General features: G+C 42.4%; 1 protein-coding gene across 1 annotated transcript in view; it reads left to right on the top strand.

Moving 5' to 3' along the window:
• Nucleotides 1–14,227: 14,227 nt before the first annotated feature.
• Nucleotides 14,228–19,385, top strand: part of RALA (RAS like proto-oncogene A) — a 38,058-nt gene continuing 32,900 nt past the window's right edge. Inside the window, exon 1 of the mRNA XM_075921732.1 lies at nt 14,228–14,456. The gene's annotated coding sequence lies outside the window, so the exon portion shown is untranslated. The remainder of the gene's footprint in view (nt 14,457–19,385) is intronic.

The following is a 19,385-nucleotide window of genomic DNA, read 5'->3' as shown; positions in this document are numbered from 1 at the left end:
TATTGGTTAGACATATGGCACTATTTTCCTTTGCACCATTATCATCACACATATTCGGTGAAATCAGAGTCAGAACATATAAGCCTGATCCATCCTGTAAACACGAGTGCTTGAGTAGTATGTGATTAGTTCCACTGGCTTCAATAGGACAACTCATAAAGCTATGCAGTAAGGCTACGTCTACATTGGCATGATCTTGCGCAAATACTCTTTAACGCAGGAACACTTGCGTTAAAGAGTATTTGCACAAGAGAGCGTTTACACTGGCATGTGCCTTTGCACAAGAGATGTACTTTTGTGCAAAAGCATCCATGCCAGTGTAGACGCTCTCTTGTGCAAGAAAGCTCCGATGGCCATTTTAGCCATCAGGCTTTCTTGCGCAAGAAATTCATGTTGCTTGTCTACACTGGCCTCTTGCGAAGAACAGTTGCGCAAGAGGGCTTATTCCTGAGCAGGAGCATCATAGTTCTTGCGCAAGAAGCACTGATTTCACACATTAGAACGTCAGTGTTCTTGCGCAAGAACTCCCCGCCAGTATAGACAGGCAGCATGTTTTTGCGCAAAATCATCCCAGTGTAGACACAGCCTAAGTGTTTGCAGGATCAGCGCGATGGCTGACATTTGGAGGATGCAGGGGGCACATTGCCCTCCCAAATCAGAAGTCAAACTATGCTTCTCAATAGGGCCTAACAGTTGTGTGTGAAGTGGGACAAACCTTTGAAAATCAAGGCCTTATCCCACACACATACAGAATACAAACAAATGAATTTTAAGCATTCAGCAGGGTGAAGTTACATGCTCAAGTAACAGTTTGCAAAATGAGGTGCTCAGTTACATGGAAGCTATTGAATTGTTTCTGTATTCTTATTAGGTATCTTGTAGCTTTAGACTCTGAAGAGCTGGAGTTTGAATTTTTTAAAATGACTTCCAATATAATTGCCAGCTTTACCTGTGGAAAATTGGGCATCTGTTTGAAAATTTAGGTCAATTTTAGGCCAGTATGTTTTCAGCAATTCCAAATCATCATTCTTTGGCTCAGATTTGTTTGAATTTCTTCTTGAAAAACAGGCCTCCTGTTAGCTCAAAACTGATTAATGGCCTGAGTGAAATGAGTTGCAATCTCAATCTAATTCTACTGAACATAGAAGTACATCACATAATGCACCAATTAGCAGACCTTTTGGTTTTTTTTCAGAGAGGCCAAGGATCCTGGACCCAATCTAAAGCCGGCTGAAGTCACAGAATTTTTCCCTTGACTTTGATGGGATTTGATCAGGCCTTGAAGGGAAGTGCAGAATGCATTGCCCTCTCACTCTGCAGGACAGAATGCAAGGCTGGCCTTAGGGCCTGATAAACTCAGCCCATGCCCAGGGTGCTGTAGCCAGAGGGTGAAGGGCAAATGGGCTTGGGTGTTGCTGGGCAAAGAGGGTGATGGGTACTAGGCAGGGAGGGCAGTGTGGCAGGGCATGCTGGAAGTGCAGGTCTGGGGTGGGGGCACAGGTAGGAAGAAAGTGCAGGGGTTGGGATGAAGGGGGCACTGTGCAGAGGCTGGTTGGAAAGGGCACAATGCAGGAATTAGTGGTAAAGAGGGCACAGGAGAGGACAGCAGTTGGGGAGCCCATGAGTGCCAGGGGAAATGGGTGGTGCTATGCCCACAGGGGTCATCACAAGTTTGCCCAGGGCGCCATTTTCCCTAAGGCCAGCCCTGAGAGAATGCCTCCAAAACAGAGTGAGAAGGCTTGTGTTGCTTGCCTTCTCTGGGTAGCAGCTACTCTGAGAATAGAGGATTTAGACCTCCAGTACTCTCAGTCTATCACTGTTCATAAAATTCACTTTAGACCATTTTGTAAAAGAGGATAAAAGAATCTTTTCTAATAGCCTTGTATTTTCATGACTTTATTATATTTTTTGTTGCCTGAATATGGATGTTTAATTGCCGACCCTCTGTAGGGATGCTTCTTGTCTCATAGCAGTGCTTTTCTGCTTGGCTACATAAAAATAATAGCGTGTGCTATCATTATAGACAAGTAAGGCAAGCTTACTGCTTGAAAGCTCCTCACATTAGGGTATTGTTCAGATATATGCAGAACTATCGTATCAAGTTATCATACTCAAGAGAAGAGTTAGAAATGTTGAATAATTAAAAAGAAGCTAGTTACAGAGTTACAGAGATGAAATGATGAAGCTGTGTCATTAAAAAAATTAAAGGCAAAAGGCCAAACTCTATTCTCAAAACATGAGATGACTGGAATTGCTATAGCTGATCACAGCCATGGATCCATCTAGCCTAGCAGCCTGTCTACGACTTCTGGTAGGTACCAGCAGCTTCTGAGGAAGAAAGTGAGTAGTTGTGGAATAACCTCCCCCGAAGGAAAGTATCTTCCTAAATCGAAATAGTTAGAGGTTGGTTAATGTTCCAAGGCTTAGGAGGTTATATCTTTCCCAGAGCTCTTCTATAAATTAGTAATTACTAATATTACTCTGTTTGCTGTGTTGTTGTAGCCATGTTGGTCCCAGAATATGAAAGACACAAGGTGGACAAGGTTATTACTCTGGTAGTCTTGTTATCCTTCTCCAAATCCTGCTAAGCTCCTGGCCTTGATGATCTCGTGGGACAATGAGTTTTACAGGGTAACTGCAATCCTATGAAAAAGTACTTTCTTTTATCAGGTTTGAAAGTATTAGTTTTCCTGTTTTATCGACTGTCCCCTTGTTTTTGTTTCATGTGAAAGGATCCATGCCCATACTCAATCAACACACCAGCATGAATCCAAAATAACTATTGGCTTCAGTGAAGTTACTCCAAGTTTCTGACAGTGCAATAGGGGCAAAATTTGGCCTCTTGTTCTCACACAACAATATTTTTTTAATAAGAGCCATTTGAAAAATGTTCTGAGATTTTGATTTTTATATAATTAGTGGATTATGTTTTGCTATTATGCCCAATATAGAAACTTTGCATACGAAGCTTGCATGTAAACAATAAATCAGTAACACATTTCTTATCAGACTTGTTCAAATACTTTCTTAGTTCTTTTCCCAAGAGAGGAAAAAAGTAGGGCTGTCAATTCACATGCGTTAATGCCTGCAATTAATGCAGAGCAGGATGAAGGGGAGGCTCATGCGATTAATTGTGATTAATCACGATTGAAATTTTTAATCGCGCAATTAATCACGATTAAATTTTTTAATCACTTGACAGCCCTAGAAAAAAACTCATCTATATGAAAGTCCTCAGCTGAATGGTGGTGGATTAGAATACAACAGCTGCATAACAGTTCACTGTAGCTTTACACAAATAATTTAAGACAGCGGGTAAAAACCACTGTGTACATTTGAAACTACGAGAGAAATGATTGGCCAAACTGATATTTGGCTAAGACATAAGGGTTAACACCATGTTCTTTCAAAAAGTGTCATGGAACATAAAATAACCAGAAAGGGTTAGAACCTAGTTTTAAATCTCATTTTAAAAAAAGACAGAAAATTATTCTCTGGCATCTTGTTGAAGCACTGGTCAATATCTACCAAAACTACTCAACCAACACCACCATTTCCTAACAGAGCCTGGCCAATCTTCCATTTTAGCACTAGCTAAACACAGCCCTGCTTAGCTTTCAATAGCAAGGTCACCACCCAGACTGGTATGGTTAAAGGCCATGAACATTACACTTTAGCTTTTAATCCTTCTTTTACTCCTTGCCTCACTACCTCCTATCTACAATTACAATATATATGGATTTTGTACATGAGAAAAGATTTTTTCCACACAGTATCAAAATCTCGGTGCCTGTATTTCACTTCACTAGAACTATAAAGGCTGATTCAATTTAACTTCATAACTTACAGAATCAGACACTTAGCACTCTAAGCCTGCAGTGTGAGCCACTTAACACTGCTAAGCTTTGGCTTCTTCCTTTTCTCTCACCTATCATTATCACAATCCCATATATTGGCAGGCAATGTGTTATAAGCAGACATGGAACAAAAATAGCTTTATGGCAAACGATCATGGATATAAAAATAAAATTACACTAGTTTATCTAATAGGCATTTTTCAGTTTAGGAATAACTGGAGTGTCAAACATTCTTCCATGATGGTAGCACTACCATCCCTTAGTATATATAATATGGGGAAACGGAGGTGCAGGAAGGGAAGTGATTTGCTCCTCCAGATCATCCAGGCTTTATCTATATCTATATCTATATCTATATCTATATCTATATCTATATCTATATCTATTTTACTGGTACCAGAATTATTTTCTTGCTCATCCCCCATCTTCCGTCCTTTTAACCTTCACCAAGGCATTTTAATAATTAAAGGCCAGATTCTGCTACTTTATTCATGTTGAGTAATACCTTATACAGTAGAAACCAATGTAACTACCCATAGATGGCCTGATGGACTGATGCAGTGGGCATTCAGTGAGGTTCAAAGTAAGGTATAAGTGCAAAACTGATAAGAATTAAAATTGCCGGAATATCTTGAAGGTCCAAAATTAGCAGTGTTACATCTGGCAAAGGAAAAAGAATGGGAGCTCAAGGGATAACTGAGAAGGAAATCCGGGCAGGGCAAGAGGTAGGAGGGATAGAGATGGCGTGGGTGAGAGAGAGAAGGAGCTAGGTTGAAGAGACACTCACAGAATAATAATACCTAGCTCTTACATGGTGCTTACATCTCTAGCTTTCAGTCCTTTATAAAAGTATCATCATCACAATTTTACAGATGGGGAAATGGAGGTAGAAGAAGGGAAGTGACTTGCTCCAGGTCATCCAGTAGTAGAGGTAGGTGCTAAACCCAGCTTTCCTGAGACTAAGTTCAGGACCCAATCTATTAGGCCATACAAAAATAGAGCTAAGGTAAGGAAGACATAAAAGAAGAAAAAGGTAGAGAGTGAAAAAGAATGGAACAACACAAGGGAAAGGGATGTAAAATAATTAGTAACAAGGGAAAACATGAAAAGGTAGAAGAGGAAAAATGAATACAGAAAAAAAGAAAACAAAACTATAGAAAGGAAAAAAGCAAGAAAATACATACAAATTTAGGAGCAGCAAAATGTATTTATTTTAATTACCATTTTATGGTTTTGATTTTGGTTAAAAAAAAAGGACAGCTGAAAGGACAGAAGATCTACTTTAAGCCTGTGGATTTAAGCTAGTGGGTTGGAGGGGAGCCTTCAGACTGAAACGTTCCGGTTAAACTTGACTAGAATCCTTTCTCTCTTTATACACAGAGGGGGAAAAAGAGAAACTGTATGTGATATATATAATGTTTTGTTTGGTATAATTTTGGGATGGACACATTATTCAGGAGTCATGAAGCCATGAGTGAGAAATACGTCACTCCAAACCAGTGCCAATAAATCTTTATACCATACCTCACTGTCATGTCATCTCTACATGATACAATCTTACAGAGGAACTATTAACTGTTTCCAGAAACTCATAACATTTTCTCATACAGCTTTTATAGTCATAATAATGTTGCAATTTCTCTGTTTTGATTTCTCACTACCTATCAAGTACTACATATGCCCCATTGAAAGTAGAGGATTCCTAGCAAACCAGTGAGATAAAACTATCACTCCTAGCCCTGATTATTCATGAAATAGCTACTTAAAACCTGCTAATGCTCCAGGACTAATCGTATATTGCACCTCAGGCTTTTCAGCTTTTCTATAAATTCAAAGAAGAAAAGAATTTTGGGTCAGGAAAAATGGCTTTTATTTTAAGTGTATCTGAAGTTGTGGAATTCTAGAAGTAGAAGTCATACAGGTGAGAGATATTATTGGACACAGTGCAGATGAATTCAGTAAATGCAATGTATTTCATTACCCTGCAAATTATTACAGTAATACCACTACATAGATTTCGGACATTCACAATCTGGACTTGAATTTTGAATCTTGAATATATCTTTATTGTTTGTTTGCATTTCAGTGGCACCCCAGCTGATCAATATTCACATGCTATTATTAGGGCTGTCAATTCACATGCATTAACACCTGCGATCAATGCAGGGCAGGATTAACACATTAATTTTTTAACCCGTTAATCGCAGGTGTTAATGCTGCACTGCCCCTTTGAAGTCCTGCTCCGGCGCTTCAAAGGGGCAGTGCAATGTGGAGCCTGGGATCAGCTGGGGACGCCCCAGCTGACCCCGGGGTCCACTGCCCTTTGGAAATGTGCAGAGGTGGTGTTTCAAATGGGCAGTCACCTCACAGCTGACCAGGGATCAGCTATGTGGTGGCTGCCCCTTTGAAATGCTGCCTTTGCATGTTTCAAAGGGGCAGTGGAGCCGAGGGCCAGCTGGGGACTCCCTAGCTGATCCTAGGTTTTGGGGAAATGCAGTGGGGAGTCCAGGATCAGTTGGGGAGTCCACAGATCAGCTGTGGGGTGGCTGCCCCTTTAAAACGCCATCTCTGGCGTTTCAAAGGGGAAGCTGCCATGGAGCCCAGAATCAGCTGGGGACTTCCCAGCTGATCCTAGGCTCTGGGCAGCAGCAGAACCCGGGGTCAGCTGGAGACTGCTCAGCTGATCCCAGGTTCTGGGGAAATGCCATGGGGAGCTCAGGATCAGCTGGGTAGTCCCCAGCTGACCCTGGGCTCCATGGCACCTGCCCCTTTGAAATGCCAGAGGTGGCATTTTAAAGGGCCATCTGCTGCACTGCTGATCTATGGATTAATTTTTTTAATCGCACAATTCATCGCATTTAAATTTTTTAATCTCTTGACAGACCTACCTATTATTATTGGCATTGTGTAATAGCATAAGAGATTAGCCATGCTCTAATACTACATGTACACTGCAGCGTTATTTCAGAATAACTGACATTATTCTGAAATCACATAGTGTGCAATGATACCACAAGCCTTTATTTCAAAATAATGTTGAGCCAGAGAACTTCTTACTCTGATTCATGGTAACTCTTATTTCACAAGGGCTATGTCTATACTGGCCCCTTCTTCGGAATAGCCATGCTAATTTAGAACTTCGTAATAGGGAAATGCGCGGGGGATTTAAATATCCCCCGCGGGATTTAAATAAACATGGCCGCCGCTTTTTTTCCGGCTTGGGGAAAAGCCGGAAAAGAGCATCCAGACTGGCGCGATCCTCCGGAATAAAGCCCTATTCCGGAGGATCGCGCCAGTCTGGACGCTCTTTTCCGGCTTTTCCCCAAGCCGGAAAAAAAGCAGCGGCCATGTTTATTTAAATCCCGCGGGGGATATTTAAATCCCCCGCGCATTTCCCTATTCCAAAGCTCTAAATTAGCATGGCTATTCCGAAGAAGGGGCCAGTGTAGACGTAGCCAAGGAGTAAGGGAAGTCGAAGGAAGAGTGTTCTTCCTTGTACTTTCTGTTGTGTAGACAGCACCGAAAGCCGAATTAAGCTATTTTGACTTCCGCTGTGCAATTGACATAGCTGAAGTTGTGTATCTTAACTTGGCTTTAGCTCTGCTGTGTAGACTTACTCTAAAGGACCTACACTCTAAATAGATAAGACTTAAAAAAGTTGTGAAGAAAAACAAAAACATAGAGATGGAGGCCAACATCTTCAAAGATATTTAGGTGCCAAGTGCCTATTGATATCTAAATACTGCTGAAGTTCTTGGCTGAAGTGACTTGTCAAGTTCCTACATCAGAGCAAGAGAACAGAAATAAGGTCTTTTCAGTTTCACTGGAGTGCCTTATCCAGCCTAGTGACTAGGCCATGTTGCCTCTCTCACACACTGCTTAGAAATATTACAATGTTCATAGTTAGACAAGCAACATTTTTATTTATTATTAATGTATAATATTGAATAGAGAAAGTGGAAAGTTTCTAGATGTTTATATTTTTCATTGGCAAGGCTGCTCTAAAGCATGTTGTCCTTGTGACTTGTGGGTTATTTCCTTCAATACTGTTGTTTAAGGTATCAATCTCCTATACATTTATTACTTTCAATATAACTGACATATTAAACTTAATATAATTGTGCACCAGTCTTAAAAAAGGAAAAGCAATGCATTCATAGGAAATAGTACCACCCCCATGCTGATTGCAGTTCAACAATACACTATTGCAGTTCAACAACACAACTTACTTTCCAGTGGAAGTGCCTGCGCGCACACAGACAATGCAGATCCCCATTTTATACATTTTCTGCTGAAATAGGAGGTTGCCCTCAAAAGTAGTGAGTGGCTCTGTCCTCTTCCTAATTTTGCTCCCTAGATAAATGGAGCCTATTCAATCCGCATAGCTTTATTGAAATCTTACAGGGAAAATTGGCTTTTCTTGCATGGTAAAGCTTCATAGACCGCATTTTCTGATGAGAATGACTCATTCAGGTATATCACAAAAACTCTGAGCTAAAATTACAGTCTTAAATTATATATATTTTGTATATATCATTATTCTGTATTATAATACAAGGAGAAATTGAAAAAAATGAAAGCTTTTATTGCTTTGGTTTTCATATTCTTTACTGGAACTGCACAGCAGGGCTTATCATAGGCACTATGGAATGATCTTTATATTTTCATAATATCAAATTCTTTAAAACAACCAAGTTTTCAGTTTAGCATTCTTACTTCTTAAATTATTATGCAATATCAAAGCTGAAAAATATAAAATGGTATGAGTCCATAGAAATATTTCTGTTTATCCTAGGTTTGAAAGCTTATTTTTACACTTACCGATCACAGGTGTAAATAATTACAGGGGTGGTGAGAATCAGGCCCTTGGTTTTATAGAAATAAGCTCTTACAAAACCAAAGATCAATATTTCTAAAGCGTTTAAAAATCCCACTGGAACAATTTAACAACCAACCTAATAAGTATTCCACTGAAGCTTTTGGAACCCCATGTTTGCATAAGAGCCTGAAAGTGAAATTGATTATTAAATTACATAAACATAAAATTGACTAATCTATTTTTAATTTTATAAATTGATTGAAATGCAGAAATTAAACAAACATAAATAGTGAAAAAATATTTGTTACATAAGTAAAGAAGGTTTACAAAAAAAAAAGCAGGCGGAGCAGATTAATCCAAGTATGAATCTAATTTAAAGTTGTAACATTAGAGCTGGGTACTGAATTCAGGTGCAAATGTGGACGCTCCATGTTTTCCTTTAAGATTCTGTCTCTGTTTAAGAACCACAGTAAACTCTTATAATCTGTTTTGCATGCTTCCCAATATTTAATGAGCCACTGAAATACAACCCCTTCTAATGTGTGACCAGATGGCAAGTCAGCTGTGCTCACATTTCCCATTTTTCAAAAATATGCAGTTTTAAATAAAAAATGGAGAAAAACACAATATGAAATAGGTTTTGTTATCATAAAATATTAAACTTTTCCATTTGGGCTTCAGGACAAAAATGACATTTGTCATCTTTAAATGACTGAGAGCTGGCAGGACTATGATGATAGCTAACTGGGAAAAGAATCAATAAAGTAATAGAAGTTTACGTAATGGGAAAATACACTGTAGTTGCTTTTTTTAGATGTGATCCAATTCCCACTAACATCAATTAAAAGGCTTCCACCGACTTCAATGGGATTTCCATTAACTTCAGTAGGAGAGTTCCCTTCTTTCTGTGCAGCAGAAAGTGAAGGCGGATGATTACCAGTCAAGAAGGGTAAGGGATAACAAAAGGAGAATAGGCACAGCATATTATGCTGACTCTCAGCTCTGCTTTACTGGTAGTAGCCCTCTCACTGCAACAGTGCAAATGTGGGGCTTCATGGGATTTCAGGGTGACTGATTGGAAGGAGATAATAAAGTTGGGGAGCAGTCACTCTCAGAAGGATTAACACCTGATTTACAACTTCTCCCAGTTTCATACCAGGAGGTAGTGTGTAGCTGCAGACCAGAGAACCAAGAATAGCACAGTGCAGAATCAGCCACAGTTCCAGGTGAGAAGATCTTGGATTTAGTGATAGAGACACAGTGCCAAATGAGGACAAACACAGTGGTGCATTGCATTTCATTAAACTTAGCACAGAGGAAGGGTGGTACCCATCCTGACCCCATATCGTTACCTCCCAGACATTTTAAGTGGTTCTAGTTCAGGGGTTCCAGGATTCCTACCATCTAACTTGGGGTAGTTCTATTCAGCCTACCACTAAACTCACTATTCTGAGTCCTATTCCCCCCCCCCCCCCACCACCACCACCACACACACTACTCCAGGGGGATAGAGTGTACTAAAAAGAGGGACCTCTGTTGGTAAAGACCACAATATCTTCCTCTGTCTCCTGAGGCCATTAGTGAAATCCCAGGACTTTTACTTCATTTCAGCCACACTAGAAACCAGCCACAAGCCACAATGAACTAACATCCTAACCAAATACTATCATTAATGATTAAATCCTATTTCTATTAAACTGCACCTAGAGGATTTGGCAAGGAAAATTAAAGCTTCTTAGGCCTTTGCCAATTTGACCCCATTGGGGAAAAAATTCTCTGTCCCCAAAATAGGTGATTGGTAACCCACAGCATCTGTAAAACAGGTCCGAGTTCTATCAGTCCAGGTCAAGGAGGGTAGAGCTGCAGATCCAGAGCCAGAAGAGGATTTAGATGGCCTTGGCTTTGTTTTAAATTAATGAAAAAGGAGGGCAAGAGATCAAACAGTTCCCTTCCTCCCCAAGCTAGTGAGTGAGTGGCTAGAGTCTTTGACTGGGCAGGATGCCCTGCATCCCCTCATCTTGTAGTCTTCTCTCTTGTTCAACAGGGATTGTCCCAAATGAAGCCAGTGGTCCAAAATCAGTAGGCCTGCTGCCTGGAACAGGATCTCTGCTGATCCTTAGGTTCTGTACCTGTACAAGATTATACACCTAATCCTTCCATGCTAAACTAACATCCTTACCGAGTACTATCATTATGATTAAATCCTAAGAAGCAGCTAATGTATTAATTTCTCCCCCGAGTGAAACATGTAGAATGTTTTGCATCTGTTTTTCTCTTCCACCAGAGATTTGGTGATATCAAATTTCTCTGACTTAGTTTTGCTGGGTCAAAGAGAGGTCAGTTTGTGTGGATGAACGTGCTCATAGGATTGAGCATTTTATTGAAATGATTTAATTGGAACATTCTCATATTGTGATATTGTGCTATGAATTTTCTAAAGGTCTGTGTGAGATGCAAAAATTAGCTCATCATAAACAGAGAAGCCAAAGAAGCAAAATCCCAAGGAGAAATTGACCAAACACTGGCTAAATGCCTAGGACTTGACATTTTTGAGAAAAGTGAGCACAGAGAGCAGCATTAAATCACTATACAATTTTCAACAACACTACAGCTGGTCAAAATACTTTTATTTGTTGTTGTTGAAAATCTCCCTTCATTATTTTTTCAGAAATCACCATCCTCTGCATCCTTTGTTAAGGCAATATTGAAATTATTTTAACCAGCTCTAATTACCAGCAATATCCTGTGACTAGACTACTGAAGTGTTACAGTTTGATAAGCCAAACACATAGACCAGGTACTCATTTTTAATAATATAACAGTGTTTATGTAATGGGACTAAATTGTGCTGTACTTCATTTTGAAGCGTATTTCTGAACATGATATGGTTATTAAGGCATTAACAAGGAGCTCTCCTCAGATACTGCTTAACATTGAAATGGGGTCTCCTATTATCTCTGTATTTCACTTGGCCACTTTGAGTACGTCTAGACTACAAGCCTCTTTCAAAGAGAGCATCTAGACTACAAGCAGATTTTTTGAAAAAGCGAGCCACCTTTTCAAAAGAGTCTAGATGCTCTCTTTCAAAAAAGCACAGTTTGCAGTCCATAGTGCCTTTTTTCGAAAGGGTACTTTCGAAAAAAGGCATTATTCCTCATAAAATGAGGTTTACCGTGATTGAAAAAACTGCCGTGTTCTTTCGATTTACTTTCGAAAGAACGTGGCTACAGTCTAGACACAGGTGAAGTTTTTTCGAAAAAAGGCTACTTTTTTTTTGAAAAAACCCTGTAGTCTAGACACACTCTTTAAATCATTCTGCTCTGGTTGGACACTAACCACAAAACATAGAATCATCTCAACTTCTGACTAACTCTTTCCTTCTTACCTTGTCACTGCTCTTAAATTCATTCTTTTTAATACCTTTCCCCTGATCTGCCTTCCCCGTGAGGAAAGCTCTGGTTATTCTTGCCCTCAGTGAAAATAGTATTTTATTTTTAAATTAGTCACGTGTTTCAACCTATTCCTCCCAGTTGCTAATCTCACCCCCACTCCAGGCCTCAAAATGAGCTCCACACACACTTACGTTCTCAAACTCTAATGGCAATTTAATGAAAGATGTCACAGGTTTTGGTTTTTAAAATGGTGGCCTTCTTAGATATGATCCTTCTTTTCTAAACAGAAGTGTCTAGACAGATCATGGTAGTCTCGATTAACTCTCTGGACTGACAAGTCTGTTCTGATCATAGTAGGATTTCTGGCTGACCATTGGAGTCAGGCAGGTTCCTTTAAAAAAAACAAACACCCGCATCAGTACTCACGCTAATAGAAATTGAATTTAACTTTGAATATGAAAAATACAAAGAAATCAAGAGAGTTACTAATATTCACTGTGACTGCCAGCATCTTAGACATGTACACAGTTAAGAAAGTAATCCAGGAATGGAAACAGAAGATTGCTGACACTATGAATCCTACTGATCAAATTGGTTGATGTCTCTCACTATCTACGATATATTTGAGAGAGTTTATGTGTTGTCTGTCTGTTCAAGAACTACTCCTAAACAGTAAGAATAGTTCCACTAAATTTGATACACACCATCCTTTTAACATAATGTAAAGCAAGGAAAGGATTTGGTTGGGCCAGGAAAATGGGATGTGCCTGAATGGGATTGCTTCTCATGAAATCATACAGAAAAGAGACAGAATCACCAAGCAGGTGAAGGGAGTTGGCTGGGTCCCCCCCTCTCCCCCACACACATTCATGATTTCCCCTACCCTGAACCTCCTACTGCCCAGGTGCCCTTTAAGAAGATGGGGCGGGGGCTGAAACTTCCTCCCACCTCCCCTGCTAATGTACAGAGACATTCCTGGCTGTTCCCCATTATCAGGAAGTGATGGGAAAGTGCAGTTTGCTGCATTCTTCACTCTGGTTAGGGGACAGAGGAACCCAGACCTGGCCTAGCCAGGAGACATGCACCCCTCCCCCAGCTGTGCCTGTTGGTGTTACAGTAGAAGAGGCATTTCTCATCTGGTCCCAAGCTGCTGTGAGAGAGCGCTAGGGTAGTCCTCTTTTGCAAGGTGCAGCCTGAATATTGAACTACTCATCCCCAGCCCTCCCCAGTCCACAAATTGCAGAGAGCAAGTTTGACAGTCCATTTGCAGAGTTAGGAAGGCAGTATGAAGGCTGTCCCTACCAATATGTAAAATACGCAGCCACGTAGGGCACCACAAAATTTGGGGCACCCAAATTCTGTGGTGCCTTAGGTAGCTGGGTGCTGTATATGGGGCAGTACTGAAGTCCGGCAGTCAGCCCCATTCTTTGGCTAGTCCCCGCTGAGGGCTGGACCCTAGGGGTTATGGGGACTGGGACACTCCTCTCCGTTTCACCCCCATCCTGCTCACACTTCACCCCTTCCCATAAATCCCCACCCCTACACCACTCCCCTCTCTGTCTCTTCATGAGTGCTGTGACTGGGAGCCAGGGGAGCAGAATGGGCTGGAGAAGGGCTGCTCCCCTTCTCTCTACTCCAGTGAGTGTGGGGGGCAAATCCAATCCCTGCTCCCGCCTTGCCCTGCCTCTTGAAGCTCTGGGCCTCCCCCCCACAGTTCCTGCCCCCACGCCAGTGAACACAGTACCCCCCTCAGAGGGGCCAACCGCTTTGCATAGTGACCCCCCCTATGGGGGAGGGGTGCACTGAGCACCAAAATTTGCAGGGAGGGGCCTGACTGGCGCATCTTTGCAAGAATGTATTAAAAGACTGGAAGAGTTGGGTGAAAAAGGAGAGAAAGGGAACGTGCTTCCCTCCACCCCACAGTGCAGCTAAATGGGGGGGGGGGGAATGCGAACACAAGCCACGCCCCCATTTAACGGCCACGCCCCCTTCCCCGCCCACACCAGACCCGCTCTCTTCTTCACAGCAGCTCCCAACCTCCACGCACAATTAGCCCCTCCCCTTTCGTTTCGAGCCCGGCACCTCCCATAGCCCCGCCCCCCTCCCCCGTTCCACCCTATTAGAGAGGCCGCGGGCCCCCCGCCTTCCATCAGAGCGCCGCAGCCCCTCCTTTCCCGGAAGCTGCTGTCCGGCTGGCCCCGCCCTTCCCCGGAAGCAGGTTCCGCCCGGGCCCGGCCCCCGGAAGCAGCCCTGTGTGGCGGCTGCTGCTGGCCTCGGCCCCTGCGCGGAGCCAGAGTCTCTCGGGAGCTGGGCGGACGCTTCCCCCGCCCGCTTGAGCCCAGCGCGGAGCCGCCTCGGAGCGCGGCGGCGGGAGGCGGATTCGGGCAGGTGAGTCCGGGCGGCGCTTTGCTGGGCGGTGTTGACCCCGCCCGGGTGCTGGGGGGGCCACGGGCTGCCCCCCCCCCCCTGGTTCTACCCCGCTCTGTGCTGCCCCCGGCTCCCCACACGCGCCAGAGCGCAGGTCCCGGGTGACTTCTCCGCGCTCCGCCCGGCTCGCCGCGGCGGCTCGTCCCGGTCCCAGCCCGCCTGTGGCCGCGGCCGGGGCTCGACGCCTCCCGCAAGGCGGGACCTGGGATCTTCGTTCCCTGAAGGTTAACAGCCTCTCCCCGCCGGCGCCCTGCCCGGGTGACTTCCCGACCGGTGCCGCTGCCCGGCGCTGGGGCTGCCTGTCGGGAAGGCTCATTCATTCCCTTCAGGGGGCCGCTCCCTCCTGCTTCTCCTTTGCCGTCCGGAGCTGGGCGCTTCCTTGCCGGCCTGGGCGTGAATGTGCTGCTGGGCCGCCCGCTGCGGGAGTGGGTGAGACCTCGTCCCTGAAACTCTGATCGTGTTAATTTGGGGGGCCCCAGTGAGCTCGGATGAGGTTGGAAACGAGGCGCCTGAAATCGTGGCTGTTGGCTGTAACGCTAGTCTAGATTTATTAACTCGTCTTTAAAATGGCTTTCGGCCAAGCTTGTCTTTGTACATCAGCCACCTAGGTTACTCAAGTTTTATTGTTCTAGTGTTTAAACAGCGGGCCACACCTCGATTCTAACAGTGGAGAGTACCTATCTTATCCATGGCAGGAATTGTTTTGTTCCAAGTGTACTTCAGATATGCTGTTAATTTGTCTGATCTCTTGTCTTAGTCAGTGACTGAGATCTCTGACATGGAATTCTAGTGTCAAGATCACCAATTTAAACTGCATTCAAGAGCTATATACTGTAAACTTCATTTCCAGTGATACTTTTGTGTGGTGGTGCATGTTATGTTTGCAGTTTTCATTTTGTTTATGTTCTGCATTACTAAAACTACAGGAAGGAATAATGTGCATTAATGAGGCTTTTAAATTCATAAAACTTTACATTTCTTTTTGCTTGATTAGGCTGTTAATCACTTGTATCTATATAATATGTATTTAAGAACCAACTTGCATAACTTCACCCAACATTCTGAATTTTTGTCTATTTGTTTATCCAGAAATGTATCCTATTTACTGGCACATGTTTAGTGATCATATGTGCACAATGTTGAGGGTTCTGTACATTAACACTGAGCACTGACTCTCTTACTGTAATCTGATTTGAATACTGTGATCACCAACGTATGCATTTCTTTTACAAGAGATGTGTGTGTGTAGTATCACTGAAATATAGTGGTGGAAATTCATGGCTTCTGAGTTTAAAAACTACCTCAGAATTCCTCTTTAACTTCAGGAAAATGATCACAGCTGGAGATGCCCTCACTAGAGAATTGGAGAGGCTGTGTCTTACTCAGCAGTCCTTTATAGTGCTCGACATCAGTTGAAATGCTCACATCTGGCTCTGTAAGAACATCTCAATCTAACAGCCAAACATTCTGTTAATATTTCTAGCTCTGTTTCCACAGCAACACTACATCTAAGATGTTAAATTAGGCTGTGTGGGGTTAATCTGGATGGACCTCTTCCCATTTCAACCTTGAGCAGTGAGTTGCTTAACTTAGGAGGAAGAGGGTAGCTGAACAAATGCAGATGCTAGTTTGTTTAGCAATGGCTATGATTAGACTAGTAGCTATAAAAAAAGGTAGATTTCTCCCCCCTTCATCTCATTCTCTTAAGAGGTACTGCAACAAGTTACATGGCTTCTGCAAAAAGTCTTAGTTACAATAGCATGAGGAAATAAAGTGACTCCTAAAATTCCAGAAGGAAGTGCCTAAGTGTAGATTTACTTCCATATTTCATTCTGGTGACCTTGCCTTTTTAAAGGTATCAATTTCCACTATTCAGAATACTTCAGAATTGTGCATTAGTGTTGGCCTGTTATACCCCATTTTTATAGGAATAAATTACTCCCTACTGCTCCTTCTCCCCAAAATACCTTGCAAACAAAGCCAATGGTAGAGTGAAATAACTGGATCATCTGAGCTTGCATTCATAGCTTGTTTTGCTTAATGGAGGAGGATAGATGCTGTTTCAGGGTGCACCAATGCATATCTGAAGAACTGGATGTTTTAACAAGCATGATAATACCCTAGTTAACCTGTCTCTCTAATGAGAGAATCAAAGCTGTTGCTTTGCTTTTTCTTTCTCAAGTGATAACAAATTACTTAGTTGATGAAACTGCTAGAAACTTGACCTCTACAATCAACTGGCAATCTCATGGTATCACTATTCATAAACTCTGCTGGAACAAGGGAAGGAACTCTTCATGGGAACATAAGTACGAGCAGACCCTTCACAACATGGGGGGGGGGAGGAGGGAAAGAAGCAAATTAGTGGAAAGGCAAAATTGGAGCAACTGTTAGACTGAGATGGGTACAGTCCAAATTTCACTTTTGTGTTCATGTTCACTATCATGAAAACTGGTTCTTAACTTAAGTGTTCTGCTTAATGTACTGCACTATAGTATTCATGAGTTTATTCTTAAAACTATGAAAATGTGCCCTCTTACCAAAATAACTGAAATGGAATGTTCCCCTTGTCTTAAATACTTAAATACGTAAAATCATTGGTGCAAATAGCTGTTAAACTGAGGCACAGAAAACTAAAACTGAGGATTAGCATGTTATGCTGTTCTACATGCTAAAAATCACTTAAGGACCTCTTGGGAACTGGAAACTTTATTTCTCATCAGCCTCAGAATTCTAACTGGACTAAAGCCTATGGCTTTTTTGGGCTATTAAACAGTGTGCTAACTTGGCAAAATAAACTCGTGGATTTGGTCTGGGGTAAGTAATTGTTAACGTATGTTAACTAAAATCTACTTGACAGCAAGATTGTGTATTCGTATGTGCTTGATAAACTTCTAATGGACATTTGATTGTTAAGCTATAAAATACGCTATTTTCCATGTAAACTAGCCAATTGATGTGGCTAAATATAAATTTTTAGAGCGCTATTAGCAAAGTACTAGCCTACTGTGACACAATTACACTGTCTTCTAAAATTAGCCTTCATAACATATTAACAAACTTAAAATAACATTGTGGCAAATTTATGCTTAGTAAACTTGCTTCTACCCAAAACATCTCATACCTTGTGAATTCCTATAGGAGAGAGTCCTGTATAGATACAAACTTTGTATCCAGATCTGCAAAAATGAACTGCTACTTGCAGTGCTCTCTTTAGAAAAGAAAATAGCTATTTGATGATTACTCTAGCTCCTGCAAGCTTGGAAAATCCACTCTTGACAAGTAATAAAATCTCTAAGTACTACTGGCTGCAGTGTTAACTTTCACTTGTCAGGGATGTGGACAGAAACGGGTGGGGGGTGCACAAGTGAGAAGCAAATAAATAACCTCTCGCTGATACAGCCCCTGATTAATGGGCAGAAGATGCTGCCTACATTCCCCCCCCCCCCCCCACCTTCTGAGCCTAAGGTGCCTGGGCTAGTAGACTTTTGTGGGCCCAAAAATGAGAGGTTCAGTGTGGGAGGGTTTGGGGGCAGAGTGGGGTAGTGTCTAGGAGGCTGCAGGAGCAGGCTGGGGGTAGAGTTGTGCAGGAAGAGGCTGGGTGAAAGGGAAGAGTGAGCTGGGGTAGCAGGTGTAGACAATGGGGGGACTTACCTGCCCAGCTCCCCAGGGATGCACATGGCTGTGTCGCTCTGCTACTCCCAGGCACTGCCTTTTGTTGCTCTTATTGGCTGCAGTTATGGGGTTGGGAGGAAGTCTTCAGGCAGCATTCCTTCCCCCCCCCACACACACACACCAGAGCTGGTTGGCTGGATCTGGCTCTAGCTGCTTGACACAGCCCATGAAGTTTGGGGCTTCCCCCACAGTGGGGAGCTGGGGGCTGGAGGATCTCACATCTGATGTAAGTGTTTCTGGCCCTTGGGGGGCCAATCAGCCATGTCTGTGGGGGGAGGAGGAGGGAACCTTAGCCTCTCTGGGTCTGCAAAGAGCTGGCTCTTATGGAACCTCAAAGCAGCAGTAAAAGGCACAAGTCAAAAAAATCCTGATTAGGTGAATTTGTTTAGTTTTTCAAAACTTTTGTCGCTGCTGCAGCAAGTTAGCTTTGTGCTTCAGAGTCTTGAGAATTCAGAGTAACAGAAGCAAGTACTGGAGAGAAAAGGTTCTATCCTTCCCCTCCCTTATTAGAGTATGGTCAGCAACACCTTTCTGCAATATAAGATGAGTAAAAAGGTTGGTTGCGTGCTTAGCACTCTGAAAGCATTATTTGACTGTTTGATCCAACTATTTTACTATCAAACTTATTGGATTAGTGCCATTGGAATTCAGACATCTTGCTCTCTGAACAGTCTTAAAAATTGGGTTTTTAATACCTCTTTAAACCCTCCATCTGCAATCCTACCTATTGGGCCACTACCAGCAACCTTCATAATTCAATTGACACATCAAGATTTAAAGTGGCAGTTTAAAGTGGAGCATAAACATTTTGCTAGTTGTATTGTATCAAAGGGGTGTAGCAGTAAACTGGCTCTGGGATAAGTGTTAAGTATGCATTGAAACCCTTTGTTTCATTTGCCTTTTGCTGTAGGAAATGTAGACTTTTATACATTGGTAGCCTTAATCTCTGATCTTGGTTCTAGTCTTCAAGTGCTGAAGACTATTCAGCTAAGAGCATGTATAGGTTTTTAACAATATAGATGGAGATAATTATTCAAATGATAGGGAGTACAGAAAATAGTACAAACTTGAGAGCTTTTATAAAAACATACCTAGAAAATAAGGCTGCAGAATGTGACTAAGTGTACAATTCTTGTCTTTGAGTAGTCCCTTCTACTAGTGACCCTGTGGAAGACAATGAGACTTTATATTAAGGCCAGGTCGACACATGGGAGG

Source organism: Pelodiscus sinensis, chromosome 2 (genome assembly GCF_049634645.1).
Source record: "Pelodiscus sinensis isolate JC-2024 chromosome 2, ASM4963464v1, whole genome shotgun sequence".
Classification (NCBI taxonomy): domain Eukaryota; kingdom Metazoa; phylum Chordata; order Testudines; family Trionychidae; genus Pelodiscus; species Pelodiscus sinensis.
The sequence above is the reverse complement of the archived record's forward strand: the minus strand, read 5'-3'. Positions and strand labels throughout refer to the sequence as shown.